The sequence below is a fragment of the Triticum aestivum genome, chromosome 3D (genome assembly GCF_018294505.1).
Source record: "Triticum aestivum cultivar Chinese Spring chromosome 3D, IWGSC CS RefSeq v2.1, whole genome shotgun sequence".
In the NCBI taxonomy this organism is placed as follows: Eukaryota; Viridiplantae; Streptophyta; class Magnoliopsida; order Poales; family Poaceae; genus Triticum; species Triticum aestivum.
The window spans coordinates 226,358,456-226,377,471 of record NC_057802.1 but is presented as its reverse complement, the minus strand read 5'-3'; positions in this window follow the sequence as shown (position 1 = coordinate 226,377,471).

Sequence of the window (19,016 nt, the reverse complement as noted above, 5' to 3'; positions counted from 1 at the left end):
AACAAAATCTACTTAGTGAAGAAAGCAAACAAGCACACACGAGAATATCAACCCCACGCTATTGCTCCCCGACAACGGCGCCAGAAAAGAGCTTGATAATCCCCAAGTGCAAGGAATCATCATAGCAATTTCAAAAGGTGGAAGTGATAAGTATGGAGTGTCGAACCCACAAGGAGCTAAAGGTAAGATCAATATTCTCTCAAGCCCTATCTGCCACTGATACGACTCTACATACACCGAACGTTTGCTTCCAACTAGCAACGAGAAATAGAACTATGTTGTGGGTACGAAGAGGATAACTTTGTATGATATCGGAGAGATAAAATATAAAAGTAGGTGCTATTATCATAAATTTAGAATATATTACTAAAGATTATAAATAGCGAGTGTGGAATAATGGTGGATCGATGTGCAGAATTGTCCTAGGCAATTGTTAACAAGACCGATAGTCGTCATTGCAATTTCATATGAGGGAGAGGCATAAGCTAACATACTTTCTCTACTTGGATCATGTGCACTTATGATTGGAACTCTAGCAAGCATCCGCAACTACTAAAGATCATTAAGGTAAAACCCAACCATAGCATTAAAGCATCAAGTCCCCTTTTATCCCATACGCAACAACTCCCTTACTCGGGTTTAAGCTTCTATCGCTCTAGCAACCCACTATAAGCGAATCATGAACGTATTGCAACACCCTACAGCGGGAATCCCTCTCGTTTGCGCGACACGGAGGGCACCATAGGACAGCACAAAAATAAAACATACAACTCGTACCAATCTAGATCATCAATCAACCCAAGGACAAAAGATATCTACTCAAAACATCATAGGATGGCAACACATCATTGGATCATAATATGTGGCATAAAGCACCATGTTCAAGTAGGGATTTCAGCGGGGTGCGGGAGAGTGGACCGCGTAAAATAGATGAGGATGGTGATGATGATGGTGATGTTGATGAAGACGATCACCGCGGCGATGATTCCCCTCCCGATGGCACTCTGGCGCCACCGAGAGAGAGGAGGAGAGGTTCTCCCCCTTGTGCTTCCTCCTCCATGGCCTCCCCCTAGATGGGGAAAGGTTCTCCCTCTGGTCCTTGGCCTTCATGGCGATGATGGCCTCTCCGGGATACTCCTCCATGGCCACCGGTGATGGTGGCCCCCTCCGGCAGGGTGCCAGAGAGGGCCTAGATTGATTTCTCGTGGCTACAGAGGCTTGCGGCGGTGGAACTTCCGATCTAGGTTAATTTTCCGAGGTTTCTGTATTTATTGGAATTTTTGGCGTCGGTCTCACGTCAAGGAGGTGCCCGAGCTGTCCACGAGGCAGACCCACGCGCCCAGGGGGGTGGGCGCGCCCCCCACCCTCGTGGGCAGCTCGGGACTCTTCTAGCCCAATTCCGATGCTCCGTGGTCTTCTTTTGGTCCATAAAAAATCATCAAAATTGGCACGTCAATTGGACTCCGTTTGGTATTCCTTTTCTGCAAAACTCAAAAACAAGGAGAAAACAAAAACTGGCACTAGGCTCTAGGTTAACAGGTTAGTCCCAAAAATAATATAAAATAACATATAAACTCATATAAAACATCTAAGATGGATAATATAATAGCATGAATACTTCATAAATTATAGATACGTTGGAGACATATCAGTGACGTCCTCAGGGCCCGGCACCGTTGGGACCCAGTGAAGAAGGTTTTCGAGACGAACGTGGTCACGATGGAGTTCATGAGACTGCTGGTAATTTTAGTTTCTGATCAATTCGACTGCACATTAGTCATATTTGTAAACGATCCTTGTGCCTTTTGCAGAGAGAGCAGCACAGGATTGCGGCTGAAAGTGACTCGCCGTCTGAGGCGTTGGCGAGGCCCAAGTGGGACACTCCATTCAACCGGGCATTGAACATATTGAAAGGACTCCCGGTGGAGACTCGACCGTCATATGGACGCGTGCACGGTGTTGGAGACGGCGCCACGTGGAAGAAGTACTACCGTGAGACCACGGAGGAGAGAAAGGAAAGACGGAGGTTAACTGAAGAAAACATCGACAAGAAGGTTGAGATTGCGGTTGAGAAGAAATCATCTGAGACAGTCGCAACAGCGGTAGCTGCCGCAAAACAGGTGCTTGTAGATATGTCTACTACCTTGGTTCTGGCCGTTTTCAATTGGAGCAGGCAAAATCCAGAAAAAAAATGCAGCGGACTTTCCCCTTGCTGACTTCTTGGGGAGCAGCTCGACTAGCGTTGCACCAGCACCTGCTCCCGCACCGGCTCCTGCAGCTGCTCCCGCACTGGCTCCCGCACCTGCTCCGGCACCGGCTCTGGCACCGGACGTGCTCGGCGGTGCTTCGTCTTTGGCTGAGCTCGACGCCCTCACGGTATCTGTCACACCGGCCCCCTTCAATGAATGTATAATCTCACGTCTTCGTTACCTTTCGGATGTCTCACGTCGCAGACTTTTCTTTGCAGGCCGACGAAACACCGTGCACCATATTGTACACCATCGGCGACCAGAAGGTGGACGTGGGGAAGGCGACGATAATGGAGCCGAAGGAACCATTGTTCCACAGCCGGCCGATCCCCCCGGACATCTTCAAGGTTTCCGTGGCCAGTGTCAAACCGGGCCACGAGAATTTGGCTCCTCTGGTACTAGTGGGGGATGACGACGAGACCTCGCGGCGGCTTGGTGATTGTTGCAATGGGTGGGTCTTGTTGTGGCCAAAGAGTCTGCTTCGTCTGGAGGCGGCCGGGAGCACACCCACGAGCATGCAGTTAGGTATGAACATCAACACCTCACCTACCCAATTAGCGTCGGCTGTTGTCGTGGAATTGTCACGACAGATGTCCTAGTGCGAGGACTTAGTCGTGAGGCCAACGCATCTATGTGGTAGCTTGAGAGGGGTTGAGTGGAATCAAGGGACACAACACAAGACAAGAGTTTAGACAGCTTCGGGCCCCGGGAAACATCATCTGGTAACAACCCTACATGCTGTTTGTGGCTAGGTCTCATTATCATCACGAGGGAGTCGCCGTAAACCGGTTCTCCTAGTTATGTCTGGCCCTAAGATTATTTCTCTCTCCCTCTCGGGGTGCCCCGCCCCTCCTTATATAAGTGGAAGGGGCGGGTTACATGACTAGTCCTAATAGGATTAGGATTACTCAGTTACAAGTGGAGTCCTAGTCTTGTTTCCTTTGTAAGGGAATATTCCTTACGCTTTCCTCTTAAACCGGCCCGCCATATGAGCCGGCCTTCTGGGCCTTGGGCCTTGTTGTCCATCTGACCCGCCCGCCGGGTTACTAATGAGCTGCCAAGATCAGGTGGGTTATCTGTGAATCGCCAAGCTCCGGGCAGGTCACCAGTGAGTCGCCACGCTCCAGCCGGGTCATTCATCTAGCCGGGTTACACCGCGGGGTATATCCCCGACATTAGCCCCCAGTTTAATTTGGATTTATCCATGTTAAACTAATCTGCAATATAAACACAAGAACAAATTTGACAGGTTGTGCTCTGGGTTAAATATTTTGTAAGCCGGCACCTGATCATCCTTAAGTCCTTGTCATTTCCTCCTTCTAGAAAATCCAAGTTAATAGACCGGATTCATAATCAACTTGCTTGTAGAAGAAATATTATAAATAAAGAATCCATTAGTCGGCCTTCAATACTCTGACTTGACAAAAATATTGGTCTTCAAATATGCAACTGATATTCAGCCGGCTTTAAAATGTAGAACTTATCGAGCTATGATCTCCAAAATTGTCGGGTTATAATAACTGATGATTCCGGGTCATGATTGTTGCCGACGCCGGGTCATCATTATTGGTGACGCCGGGTTATGATTGTTGCAAACACCGGGTCAATCTGGTTTGCTCAAAACTGAAAATTTGAAGATATTTCTCCCTTATATCCATATTACTCGTAGCCCCCAAGTCTTGAGCAGAACAAAGTGATGACTTAAGACTTGCTTCAATATAAATGTTGCAACCTTTGAAGAAATCCAGGTTGTTCATCTCAATCACTAGTCAAAAACTGAATATTCCACATATGTAGCCCCCAAGTGCCGGGTTGTCATGCTTGCAACAGCCTCGGACTTGTAATTGTCTTATGCTCACAAAAACTTCAACCGGTGTAGCCCCCAAGGGCCGGGCCATTATGCAATAATGAGCAGGGACTTTATAGATGTAGATTTGAGCGGCAACGTGTAGCCCCCAAGGGCCGACTTAGTAAGATAATATTGAGCTGGGACTTTATATATACTTCTTTGAAAATAACATCATATGATGTAACCCCCATCATGGGGCTTGAACTCACGTCCACAAGGTTAAGAGCTTTGTGCTTTACCAACTAAGCAATAAACCTTTCAATATAATGGATTAAAGCTTGTGTACCTTAAATTTTCGACAGGAGCAATTGGTAGCCCCCAAGGGCCGGCTCATTACGATGTGATGAGTCGGGTCTTCAATAAGGCCAGTAAAAATGACTTTGCATTAGCCCCCAAGTGTCATGGTGCATGCTTGCCGCAACATGAGACTTGCATATTTGATATAATCTCAACTTGAATAATGTAGCCCCCAAGTGCCGGGTCGTAAGCCTGCAGCGACTCGGGACTATTCCCTCCATTGTAGAATAAATCATATCCATTCATAAAATAATAGCCATTGCGCTAAAGCGACTTTGAAAACCTCAATCATAATACTGGTTATTGATAACCATAATAAAAATCCAGCCATGTTGGCTATTAAAGATTTGAATAATATAACCCGGTTTGAAAACCGGTTCCTGTGATATTTGATCACACTGTTGGTTTACCAACCCAGTAGAATAAGGGTGATAACCCAAAACTTGAGCACTGGTAATTATCATATATTGCCGGCTTATGAATAAAGCCAGGCCGGGTTAATAAACACCGGATTTATCTCATACTGGCGACTTGTAGTCAAAAGCTAGGCCGGGTTAATAAACACCGGCGTATTGTGATGTATGATTCATAAGGCATTATAAGCCTTACTGGTTTTCAACCATGTATGACGATGTCATAAGAGAAAACGCAAAAAAGACTTTCAAATCAAATCAACATTAAATTTTTGAGGCTTTCATCGGCCGCCAAGCCAAAATTTCCTTCTTCAATGAAACTAGCATTAGCCACTGGAAGGTACGCGCTTTCTGTGAGCCGGCCCTCATTTACCCAATCGACATTTTAACCCGGATAAGTTCAGTTCTTTTTTAAGATAGACTTATCATGAGTACGCGGGGTTAGAGCGGCATCGTGCATCACAGGCCGATTTATCCAAGTTTCAAGGAAGGCGGCTTTATCAGCATGAGCTTCTCCTTGCTATCCGTAAGCCGTGCCCTCACATGACAAACCGGCGTTTTAACCATAACAAGTCCAGGGTCTTGTTGAGAAGATTGACTGTTAAGAGTTCGTTGGGTCAATCAGGATTACCTAATGGAGAAGCATCTGGCATACATGCAGGATAACCCGGGGTTTTAGGTGAATACACCTGGCTTCCAAGCCTGGTTTTTAAGCCTATCACAAGGGTTATAGCAACTCTTGTTCTTTAGAACAAAATAGCCCCCAAGCAATATTTCTGAGCTATGCTCAATGGGCACCTATGTTTGAGTTGTGCTTTTGCAACAGACTCTCTTTGGTCCCTTTAACCTGGGTAGCAAGCCCCCAAGTGTTTTGTAAGAATGGCATATAAGCCGGATTAAAGGGTAATCATAGCTTCGCTTCAATGAGCAGGAAGCCCCCATGTGATCAATAATATGATAAGCCAATAAGGCAGGATACCCATGTTTGAACCGCGCATCATGGCGACAGGTCCTCTTCGGCAACCTTTAACTTTTTGCAAGAGATAAATTCTTCTTGAACCAGGATTTTGAACCGGAAATTGAGAGCGTCAGAGCTTTGTAAGAGATAGATTTCCCTTGAGCCAGATTTTAAACCAGACATTTTGAGAGCTTCGGTGAGACTGATTTCCCTTGAGCCGGATATTAAACCAGTTATTGAGAGCTTCAACGCTTTGTGAAAAACAAATTTCTCTTGAACCGGATTTTGAACCGAAATCTTCATTTTGAGCCAGAAATTCTCTGGCGGCTTTTAAATTTTTCACCAATATGGTAGTAGCCTCCGGGACCGGGTTATCTTTTCCTCCAACGTCCCGGGGTTCTTGAATTCACTGAAAACCGGCAACATTTGCTGAATCATATCATTGTAGCCCCCGAGTCTCAAGGCGACTCGAGGAGTTTGTTTGAGATTCTCCATATTTGACCGTGATATAAACCGGCATATAGCTGAACAGCAGAATGTTGTAATATGTTAAAGTTGGAAGCAAGGTGGCGAGTTAACAATCTTCGTGACACTCATTATATATCCTTTGACGTTGATAACGCGATGTGAATCCACAGAAACTTGAGGTCGACCGTGGCGGGTTATAAATGACCCCGCATGATTTGTGTCAGTAATCCGGCCAGCGGTTCATCCCAGCTGGTTGTTTAACCAAAACGCAGTGATAGTGATTTGTACGCCTATCCAATGAACCATCTGGTGGAGGCAGAGGCTGACACTCTGACCTTCTTCAAAATCGTTGTAATAGACCGGGCAGCAGGAGCGGTGACTTGCACACACTTGTTAAGCAAACTTGTGCACATAGGTGCGGCCCGGTGTGTTGATGTAGACCAGACCGCGAGGGATGGACGGTAAAGACAACCGTAGCATCAGAGGCAGCACGGACAGATGAGTCGGCCGCGACATTATAAGCCGGTGCGGACGGGCAAGTCAATCGCAGGCGCAATTCCAGCGAGCTGATGTAGATTAAGCTGCACGGGCGGCGGCTTGCGCACACCCGTACAACAACAAGTGGGTGCGGATGCTAGCGCATGATGATGCTAACACATACTCCATCGGCATAGCCTGGCACCACCTTTATCATGAATCATTGTCCTGCACAAAATATATTGTGGACCAAAGTAATTGTTCTTTGATAAAAAACAATGTGTCGAGAAAATATACTTAGATGAATATCACCTGATTTATCCGCACGACCGATGATCCATAAGTAGCGTCGGGAGATAACCTTTGAGAATTTTGATCATTGTAATTTGATAACTGAATCTCTGAAGGTGCAGTTGAAAGTCTTGAAACCTCTTCTCTGTTCTCACACTTGGAGTCAAAGGAGACTTTGAGAAGGTTGACCATACACAATCTGCACTCCTTTTCTGATCATCTCACACAACCTACGTAACTCATGGATTTCCGTACTGCTTGCAAAAACTGAAAGGCCTTGCACGCAGCCATGTCATACAGTGCTTCAAACACCTCCAGCAATTGTAGAGACTCGTCAACAGCTGTAGCGTCGAAAAAATCAGTAGGCCGGCTCAATGTGCCCCCGCGGATACAGCAAGGGCGGTTCAAAGCATGGCAATAGGGGTGGCGGCTCTGTAGTTGTAGGCCGGTTCACCAGCGGACGAAATCGCGGTCGCAACAGCGAGGCCCGGCGGCGGTTTGGAGCGAGGCCAGGTGCGGTTTGGCGTTGACCCGCCATAGAGGAGGCGGCTCGTCGGCGGTTTGCTCGCTGCGGGCAACTCGGTCGGGGCGGCTCGTAGCGCTCGGAGGCCGGCGGTTTGGGAGGCTCGGCGGCCGGCGGCTCAAAAGTGCAGTGTTGGCGACAGCAAGGCCCATGGCTCGGAGATGCGAGACCGCGGCAGATGCGGGGACCGCAGCGGCAACACCGGCGGCGGTAGTGACTGGGTGTGAAGGACGGGAGCCGCTGGCCGGCGACTTGAAACAGGGCCGTCTTGCGGCAAAACTGCGGCAGCTCAAGGTGTAACCAGGCCGAACTTAAACAGGGCCGTCTTGCAGCAAAGCTGTGGCGGCTCAAGGCGGAGCCAAGGCGAGGATAGAGAACCGACGCGAGCGACTTGGCAGGCGAGCAGTTCAGCTTTGAAGACGACCGGCAGAGACGGCGACGTTCCGCGATTCAATAGGGTGGCTCGGATGGCTGTAGCAGAAGTGGAGGCAAGCAGGCCCATGGGGGTAGCTCCAGCAATTCAGAGCAATGGCGGAGCGAGGCGGGTCACAGCGTGGCGACTCAAAAGATGAACCTCAACAGTGGAAAAAGATTGCCACGATGACTTAAAAACAGTAGCTCAAAGGCGGTTCTGCTCCATGGAAACGAGTGGTGGACACTCAAGTGTGATAGCAGCACGTGAGAAGTACTGTTTGAACTAGTACTTTGACTGAGTCTTCTCATCAGGAAGCGGAGTAGCTAGAATTGATGGTGTAGCAGCAGCGTCACGACCGATCAATTGTCCTTGGGAGTTGTAGCGAACCCGGATACAGAAATCAGTTGACGCATCTAATTGGTGAAACAGTCTACAGCGGTTCGTACATCTAACACTCGGATACGCCGAGGAATCACCAAACTCGATCTCGGCGGCTTCCATCTTCTGTTGACCTCAGAGTAGAAAACGCCATAAATAAATTGTCTTGGACTCAGCGTATCCAAACGTCGGCGGACAGATCGCGTGCCAGAGCAACAGCACAGCGTGTAACATGGTTGATGTGAAATTTTCCACGCCGGCTTTTTGTCGAACCGGAAAATTGCAAACTTCTCAAACCCTAGAAAAGACCCCTCCAAGAACTCAACACCACCGTGTGCAGGCCCCACGGTGGGCACCAACTGTCGTTCCGCGATTCAACAGGGGGTGAGGAAAAGGCTCCATTAGTCGCTGGTGATGTCGCCATAGATGAGGATGAGGATGAGGATGACACTCAACAGTATGTCAATACTGGCGCCTACTTAGGGTTTGAGCGTCATGAGTCGGTGCCTGAATTGCCGTCTCCGGAGGCTGAACGTATTATGGACGACCTTCCGATAGTAAAGAAGTCTAGGAAGAGACCAAGGAAAGGCAAAAAAGCTGCTTCTATGATCCAGCCACCTCAGCAGCCTCGGGTTCAAGACCGTATAGATATCCCCGGTGCGGCAAAATGGCATATCCCCGATCAACCAATCCTACCTGAAGCAGCGCTAGGGCCAGATTCGGCGATCTAAGGAGACTTCATGACGATGTGCTGCGGATAGAGAAAGGCCTCATCGCCTCGAAAGATCCAGGATACCCACTCTACGTGGTTAACGTTCCGCGGCAATTGTCGTGCGTCGACACATTCCCCGCGGAGAAGTTCTTCCTTCAATTCGATTACATATTCGACATGTTTCACGTGAAGAAGCTGGATTTTACGTTTGTCTGCCTTTATGCCTTGCACATGAACTACCTCATCGGGGTTGAGCAGATACCTCATATCTGTGTCGCTGACCCGTACTTCATGCACGAGGGCTTCTTGCGAGTCTACGCAAAGCACCGTGAATACGCGAGGGAATACATCGTCAATTTCATGCTCGCCAATAAGGACAAGGAGGCGATTCTCGTGCCTTATCATCCCCTGTAAGTCATCCGCGCGGATATCCTTCCTTCAATTTCAATCATTCATTTGCATGGTGGAGGATAATTAATTTGAGGTGTACTTATTTTGCGCAGCGGCGGGCGCGCCGTCCTCATCATCCTCTACCCCCGATACTCCCACGCTCTATACTTGGACTCGTCGAAGAACATTAACAAAAAGGATTACACCCACGTCAAGTCTGTTCTCGACAGTGCTATGTATTACTACGACGCACGGGGTGGAGAGGTCAAGGACAAGAAGAGAAGGGACAGCAGGCCCGCCTTCGGCGATAAGACCGACTTCTGATGCATCCAGCAACCGAGTGATTCTCTTAATGATGGATTCTATGTCCTACACCACATGCTGGAGTACAGACGGGATCACGAGAACCTTCGCATGTCAGCTAGATCCGGCGATGCCCATATTCTGCAATGGGCAAAGAACTTAGGAGATATCAAGGATCATCGACTTCGAGCTGAGTTCTATCACATCCAGCGCGAACTTGCCCAAATCATCATGAAGGAGGTCGTCGGAAAAACAGGGATGTTCTACGAAGAAGGACAAATGTCGCGGGAAGACGTCCGAACACGGGTAGCCACTCAGCGTCTCGACCTGAAGCCTTTCACTAGGCTCAGGGACTATCTCCCTGACTTGGATGGATGGCACTACATGTTGGAGTGATTGTCGATACATGACAATGTGTCCGTTTAGTCCATACTTTCTGTATGACGAAACTTTGAGTTATGCACGACGAAACTTTATTTGTGATGTAATTTAACCGTCCTCCTCGACTAGCGACGATCACTCTAGTTAGGGCATTTTGGATACGATCAACTTTGTTATTTATGCTTATGATATGTTGCTTCTATTTTTGCCAAGTCTGTCTCTTTCTGTTGCTCAACTATATATGTTGCATATCATCGACTCATGTGACGATGCAGGTGCATAGATCATCGATGGCGAAGAAGTGCTACACTAGGAGTATACATACGACGAGTGGCCGGAGTGTCAGGCCCAGGTGTACCGGTTTCCGGTTTCCGAGCGACAGGCAGTAGTTAGTTTAGGTTCACGCTAATGCGAGAGAGGGATACGAACTCATGTACTGCATAGTTCCGCTCTCACTCAAAGTGATAGCTCTTCTCGCGTATATCATTTGTTTAGATGGATGACGATGTAGTTGCAAGTAATCGAGACTTGTATCGCTATTTTCGAGATGATGAAGATAGACCACTTTGTGTTGGATGATGATTATGATGATGACATGATTTGATGAGACTATTTGTATGTATATGCTATGATTACACTTGTATGTGTATGATATGCTAATATTATTGTATAAAGCCTATTCAAATACAAAACAAATATGCAGAAAAAAACAGAAACTAATTAAACTAGCAGTAGCGAGGGGAACAAAGTTAGCAATAGCGCTCCCTTACCAGTAGCGCTTCCTGCTAAAAAGCGCTGCAGATATTAGCAGCAGCGCTCTGCACTAAAGTGCGCTACTGCTAGCCATGCATAGCAGTAGCGTGGGACGACAGGCGCTACTGCTACACGTTAGCTGTAGCGCCTTATCAGTAGCGCGTCGTCCCGCGCTACTGATAGGCAAAATACCCGCGCTACTTCTAGGGTTTTCCCTAGTAGTGTTACATAATAAATGGGGATACATACAAAGGCATACAAATGCCACATGAATACATCAAACATCATACAGAAGAGAGGCATTCGACTACGGATGAAAACAAACGGAAAACAAGAACGACATCCACCCTACTAGCCCGGGCTGCCGGCCAGGAACCTAACCCCCGAACGAAGAAGAAGCAGAAGAACTCGAAAACAATCAAGCATCGCTCTCACGTCAGATCATTGCATAGCTTGTACCTTCAACTATTGTTGTAGTAATCTATGAGCCACAAGGACTCAGCAATCCCATTACCATGGGTATCAAGACTAGCAAAGCTTAATGGGTATGGAATGGATAAGTGGTGAGGTTGCAGCAGCACTAAGCATTATATGGTGGCTAACTTACGAGTACAAGAATAAGATGAGAAACTACGCAACGGTCGCAAACTAGTAATGATCAAGAAGTGATCCTGAACTACTTACGTTCAAACATAACCCAACTATGTTCTCTTCCGAACTTCGTCGAAAAGAGACAATCACGGTTACACGCGTGGTTTGTGTATTTTATTTCGGATCTGGTGTCAAGTTCTCTACAATCGGATATTAAAAACTCCCATCTGCCACATAACCGCGGGCACGGCTTTCGAAAGATCAAACCCTGCAGGGGTGTCCCAACTTAGCCCATGACAAGCTCTCACGATCAACGAAGGAAAATCCTCCTCCCGGAACAACTCGATCAAGCTCGGAATCCCGTTTCACAAGACATTTCGACAATGGTAAAACAAAACCAGCAAGACCTCCCGACGTGCTGACACCCTGATAGTGGCCGCACGTATCTCGTCTCAGGCCACGATCGGGTTGTCCAAACTTCCGGTAGGCCAAATCCAGAGTTGCCCCTGGCGGTCACCGGCGGTTGACAGGTTTGGACCAACACTCATGAGGAGCACTGGCCCGGGTCGTTAATTAAGAGTCCTCGGGTGCTAGCCGGTCCCTATGCAAGTTTTAGTTGTTTTTAGGAAAATGGTAAAACCAAAGTTGGACCTTGCTGGAAGAGTTTATTCAAAGCAAACTGTCAAGGGGGCCCATATACCCCAACCGTGTTAGGAACGCAAAATCAAGGAACATAACACCGGTATGACGGAAACTAGGGCGGCAAGAGTGGAACAAAACACCAGGCAAAAGGCCGAGCCTTCCACCCTTTACCAAGTATAAAGATGCATTAATTAAACAAGAGATATTGTGATATCCCAGGATATCCATGTCCCAACATGGAACAACCTGCAACTGCACCTGCAACTAACAACGCTATAAGAGGGGCCGAGCAAAGCGGTAACATAGCCACACAACGGTTTGCTGGGATGGTGGAAAAGGTTAGCGGCTAACATGGCAAATTGGGAGGCTTGACAAACAAGTGGTGGGTAGCGCAACATAGCGAAAGCATCGAGACAACTAGCATAGCAAAGATAGTAGTGGGATCCAAGGTTATGGTCATCTTGCCTGAAATCCCGCTAGGAAGAAGATCGAGTCCATGAAGTAGTCGAACCAACGTAGTCGAACGAATCCTCACGATCGCAACGAAATAGGAACTATCGAGAAGAAGCACAACCGGAAAGAAGCAAACACACGATAAACACGGCATTGATGCAAAATGCATACAAACATCAAGCACACAGACCCAAAATATGGATGCAACAATATATGAATCTACATGCAATTCGAAGCAAGTTTCATATAGAACATGATGAAAACGGAGCAACGGTTCAATACATACACTCAAAACAAGATATAACAACAATCTGCCTAAAACAGCAACTAGGCACATTACAAGCACCAAAACAACATGCTACAGGAACTATATGGCCACAAACTTGATATGCACTCAAAGTACGGATAACATGCTTCAAATGTCATTAAGGTTCATGTTCATAGGCATTAAGATTAAACCAACATGATCAATGGAAAAAAGCAACTTTACAACACAGATTGGTGAAAAACTGGGCATATACATGAGCAGAGTTAATACGATGGCATGTTGGAGGCATGAAACAAGTATGCTACAGTGCATGAACATGGCATCAAAAGGTATAGTATGCTATTACATATCATGGAGCTCAAATAACACAACGTGGCATATACATAGGAGCAACAGGTTCATGCCATTCATCAAGACAAGATGCAAACATTACATATCATGATTCTCAGACTTCATGAAAATCTGGGAATGCAAAATAGTAACATCATGATGCTGACTTCGGAGGCACATAACAGCAAGCATAGCAATTTTAATATTTATGCAAAAGATATGGGCATGTAGTGGACATGGCATACTACAACTTACTCCATGTGCACAATTCCATAAAATGAATAGATTAATTAGAATGAGCTTTGCAAAATGGAACATGTTGTTAACAAACTGACAATTATATTTTAAAGCAATTTGAAAGCATGAAAATGACAATCTACATTAGGCTAAAATTCCAAACAAGGGCATGGATTCATAGATCATAACATGGTCATCAAAACATGATTACTGAACATCTCCAGATTATGCATAGATTTGACGGTAGCATCAAGCAAACATGACATCACAATATAACAGATTCAGACTGCAGAATTTAATGTCTCTGAAAACAGCAAACAGTGAGTAGGCCACTTTGCAATCTCATGGCACTCATATCAAGACATATCACTGCATTAAATAAATACTACAAGTAAGCGGACATAAAAATGCACCAAACATGTGTTGCCAAGATGCTCATATGATGTATGCATTAAATCACACGAAAATAACAAAAGGGCAAGTTATATCAGTTTTTAGCAGTTAACATCAGCATGCACTTTTGCAACAGAGATTATGACATGTAGATGAATTCTAGCATGAATGCAATAACCAATTTAGATATATAATTTATCATCATAGGACAAGCATGCACCAAACTAGAGCCCACACAAAATGCATATATGATGGTTTTTATCTCTAGACTTGGCAGAAATCACATGGAGGCGGGATAACTAAAAGACGCTCAGGGCGATGTTTAAGCGGGCGCTCACCTAGCGGGCTCAGCCCAGGGGTGGTGGTGGATCGGGCCGGCGCGGCCGAGGCCGAGGCCCACGAGGAGGGGGGGTGTCCTGGTCGTGCTCTCGCCCGAGCGAGGGCAGGGCGCGACGGCGGTGACCAACGACGACGACGACCGGGATGGACGGCAACATGCGCAGGGGGGTCGGATCTGGGCGGCGGAGTGCTTCTCTGGCTGGATCTCACCGGGGATGGCCGGATCCGGTGGTCGAGCTCCATGGTAGCAGCTATGGTGGCCCTGGAGAGAGAGAAGAAGGTTAGGGGGAGAGCGTGGGAAGGAGAAGGCGGGAGAGGGGCGGGGCGGCGCTGGCCTGGGTCGCCGAAGATGGCTAGCTCCGGTAGGTGCTCGCTGGCGGGAGGCGAGGCGGGGTCGAGGTGGCGCGGAGCGGGCGACGAAGTGGAGGCGGGGCGCCTCGGGCGCGGGGCTCGGCTTCGGGCCCAGGGCGGCCCGGGGCGGGCTTGCCCTAGGCCTGGCGGGTCGCGGCGGCCGGGTGGAGGCCAGGGGCACATGGCGCGCCCTGGTTGGCTGCGGCCGGCGGCGGGGCTGACGTGGCGGCGGTGCATGGTGGTTCTGTCGGCGACAAGTGGCGGAGTGGAGGTGGCTGGGCATGGAAATGGAAGTGGGGGCGGCAGCTGCGAGGTGGAAGGAGGCTAGGGGGTAGGGATTGCCTAAAATGGCAGGGAGAGGTGTTTAAATAGGGTAGGGGCTAGGGTTTGAGGGATTTGGGGGGGGTCGAAGCCCTCTTATCGCGATCTGACGGTTCCGGTCGGAGGGGGGCTAGGTTGGGCCAGGTGGGCTGATTGTGGCTGTGTAAAGAAGGCCTTGGGCTTAAAGAGAGATGAGAAGGGAGGCCCGACAACAGGTTTTCGGATATCGAAAACGTTCGACATTCTGACAGGCTATAATGCCGCTATATGTTTAACGGTTGGGCTATCAAATGGACTCCGAATGCAATGAAATCTGGCGGGCCGTCTACCGACAACATAACAACAGTGCACGCCAACTTTCATCCCATTCCGAGAACATTTTTATGCCACTTATAAAATAATATTCGAAGGTGTCGCGGGCGCGTGCGTGTGTAGTTGGACTCAGAATGGACAACGGAGAGAACTGTCAGACCCGAACGGATGCAAGTTTTGAAAAACATGAAGATGAAATGCATATGATGACATGGCAAAGTGCAACATGCAAGCGAATGACATGGCAACGACGGTGAATAAACGGGAGACATTTGATGCATCGGTCTCGGGGTGTTACACCCCCGCCGGCGCGATTCCCCAGTCACACTTTTGTTTCTCACCACCGGTGAGTCCAATCCCGCCGCCGAACGCCACCATGTGGGAAGAAATGTGGAGATCCGGCCGTAGCTCCGACGGGCGGGATGTCACAGCCTGATTTTTGGCCCTTTCTTTTTCTTTTGATTTTCTGAGGTTTTTGCTTGAGATTTCTTTTTCCGTGGCTATGTGGTCTGGAAACTAAAGAAGATAACCTCTTCTTTCTTTCCAGAGTGGCTTGTCATCCTCAAACCCTTCCCAAGACCTTGCCATTTTCCTCCTAGCCCCAACCCCAATATTCTTTTCCTTGGGAATATTCCTTTTCTATTAAAGGAATAACCCAATTTGCCCTAGGTTGTGAAGCAACCTATATTTCTATCACTCCCAAAATTCCCAAATAATTCTCATAAATTGTTTGGATCATATCTTCCTCAAATATGGCAAAATATTTCATTGTCCATGTTCCTCATCATGCTCAATCAATTCATTTCCTATTCTGTCCTAAATGGCACATTGTGAAGCAAGTGCTATTTATATTTGCCCATTTGACACCAAACTTTTTGGACATCTTTTCTTGTCCAAATAATTGACCTCTGCCAAAATTCAACTTTATTTGCCTAGCCAAACTTCCTCAGTGATTTTTCAAAGTTCCTGTCTGAGGGAAGCCTTTGTGAAGGAAGTGCTGGCTAGGGTTATCCAAATGAGTTGAAATTTTGCACACTTCTTAATGTGCTCATATCAATGCCCTCCTCCAATTTTCAGCCCTGTCCAATCATCTATGCGAGCACATGATCAAATCTTTGTTTCTGGCTATATTTTCAGGTTATGAAGCAAGTATAATTTTTAATGCTTCATTAATTCTGAGAAATTACCAGATCATGCTCCTACCCATATAAGATCTCTCCACCAAATTTGGGATTATTTACTTAAGCCATTTGATCACCAAAATTATTGCAAGTTTCTGTCCAGAGGAGATGTTTGTGAAGCAAGTACCATTTTGGTTTATCCATTTGGTATGAAACTTTTACAGCATCTTCATATGGCCAAATAACGCTGCCTTGCAAAATTTGAGCTCAAGTTGATACTCCATGTGAGTGCATCATCATGCTCAAGTTTCTGGACCAATTTAAGCAGTTGTGAAGCAACTATGTTAAATCTTGGTCCATTTCCTTCCAGACTTCACAGGACTGTAGTCCTTCCTAACCTAAACACCCCAGACAACTCATTTGCCTCTTAACCTCACTCTATTGATCACTGCATAATGATCAAGTTTGCAACAACAAACTTCATAGCTCACTTACCATTTAACCAAAGAGTCTTTAACCAAGCTACCACCGCAGTTGAAACCTACCCTGGAGGGACTCCACCCCAGACATCTTTTGGCATAGCTTGTGGCACTGTGTGCACCAGTGCACGCGGTGACCACCGCTTTAGTGTGCAATGGTCGCGTCCAGAACGTCTTCTAGCTCCGGCCCCTCCCCCTCTCGTCGTCTTTGTGCTCCTGAGCATGTCCAACAGCTTCACCGCGTCGTCGCCGTCCTCCTGGAGCCATCTCTCCCTCCGTAAGCCTCTCCGTCAGCGCTCGTCGCCGCGCGCCCACGGGCGAGCTATAGCCGACAACACATTAATGGCGCTCGGCCTCTTCCTCTGCTCCCCCTTGGCTCCGGCCGCTCCGTGACCTTCTGTAGCTCGTCCGTTCCCTCCCTCGTCGCCTTCCCGCGCCCTCCCGTGATCCCTGGCCGTCGCCAGAGCGTGGCCGGACGCGAGCGGCGGCACCCGAGCCACGGCCACGCGTCCGCGGCCTCCCCTCCTCGGCCACACCTATATAAAGGCCTCCCCCGAGCCATTCGACCTCACCAGCCTCCTCACCGATCTCCTCTACGCCGCCTTGACCACCAAACCGAGCTCGAGGAGCTCCTGTTCCACTCCTCTGTCCGCCATTGCCGCCGTCGGGCCTCGCTCAAATTCGAGCTAGGCACAGCCCCTCCTCTCCTCCTTTCCACTCCAAAACTCCTCCTCCACTCCCGCAAGACCACCCGACCCTCGGCTCGTCGCCGGATCACCCGTAGGGCCATGCCCAACGCCAACTCGAGCCGCCGTCTGCCCTGTCTTCGGCCATCGCCTTGTAGTCCCTCCTCGGCGTCCCGAACCGGTCCATGAGGGTGTGGCGCCTCGCCCTGGTCCCGCCGTTGCCTTCCCCTTGGCCGGAGGTGGCCGAAGCCACGGGGGCCGGCGACGGCCACGCCTCTGCCTCATCCCTCCCCTGCGCCGCGTCGGGATGAAGGAGAAGGGAGCCAGGAGAGAGAGAGAGTCAGCGGGACCCACCAGTCAGCATCACAGGAGCCGGTCCCGCCGTGGCCACGCCATTTAAGTGGACGCGGTTTCTAGTAAGTACGCTTTCCCCTCTAGAAAACGTACTCTGGTGCTCTTCGGCTGGGGATACGCTTTCTCAACTCTGAAAGTGTATTCTACCGAAAGACGCTTTCTGTTAAACCACCAAGGACCTGCTTGTGACTATTCTTTTTGCAGATGGGTCCCTGGCAAAAAACCCCTCCTAACTTTTTGTCCGTAACTCCGATCGAGGTGAATCCAACGCCCACATCTTCGTCTCTTCGAGCCCAAACTTTTGGTATCATTTTCACTATGGTTTGACATAATGGAAATGACCATTTTGCTCTTACCCATAAACAGCCCCCTCCGAGAGAGAACTGTTTCCGGCGAATCTTTCCGCGATTGTTCCACACTTCTTCCCGGTGCCTTCTTCATCCCCAGGCAAGCCACAACCACCATTTGGTTTTAAACTTGAATCTTTAATAATTGTATGTTTGTTTTGCTACTGCTGTCGTTGTTTCGGTTATGCTTTTGGATCGGTGATTACCGTCATGCTATGTTTTCTTGCACTCTGTTATCATGTTCTACCTGCTAGTATTACTTTCATATTGGCCCTGCTTGGTAGTAGTACATGTTGGGTTGGTCATGTTCTTCGAGGCATGACTGTCGTCGGTTACCGAATACCGTTGATATGCATTGTTCCTTTGCTGTTAGTTGGTTAAGTGCTTACTCGGTTAGGTTATTGATGTGTTCTTGCATGGTACTTATTGTTGATGATAATGGTCCTGTTATGCTATGAGTAGTGTTGTACTTGTAATATTCATGCTCGTCATTTATGCCATGCTCAGTTGGATATGATTAATTGTTGATATGGTTGATAGTTATGTTGCACTCCCATGCTTATGTTGATATCATGCTCATGCATTGTAATTGCATCATGTTATTTTATCATGGCTCAGCATATTTGCATTCAAGTTTAACCGGATTAAATTGAACTTGAACAACTGTTGGCTGAGTCATGGTGCCACCATATTGAGCTGACCAGTGCAACCACATTTGCCTTTATGGAAAGGTCCTAACTGGGTCTATCGTCATGCCTCTTGCCCGTGCCTCCAACGAGGGAAGGTTATGCGCGGGCGCTACCTTGGCCGGGTAGGACGGCATAAGCCTTGTGTGCCCGAGATGTTTGCGCGCTTTTGTCCCCATTTGGGACCGTTTTTGTTTGCCACGACGGTGGCCGTTGATGCCTTTGGTAGGCACGGGGCCACCCATGACT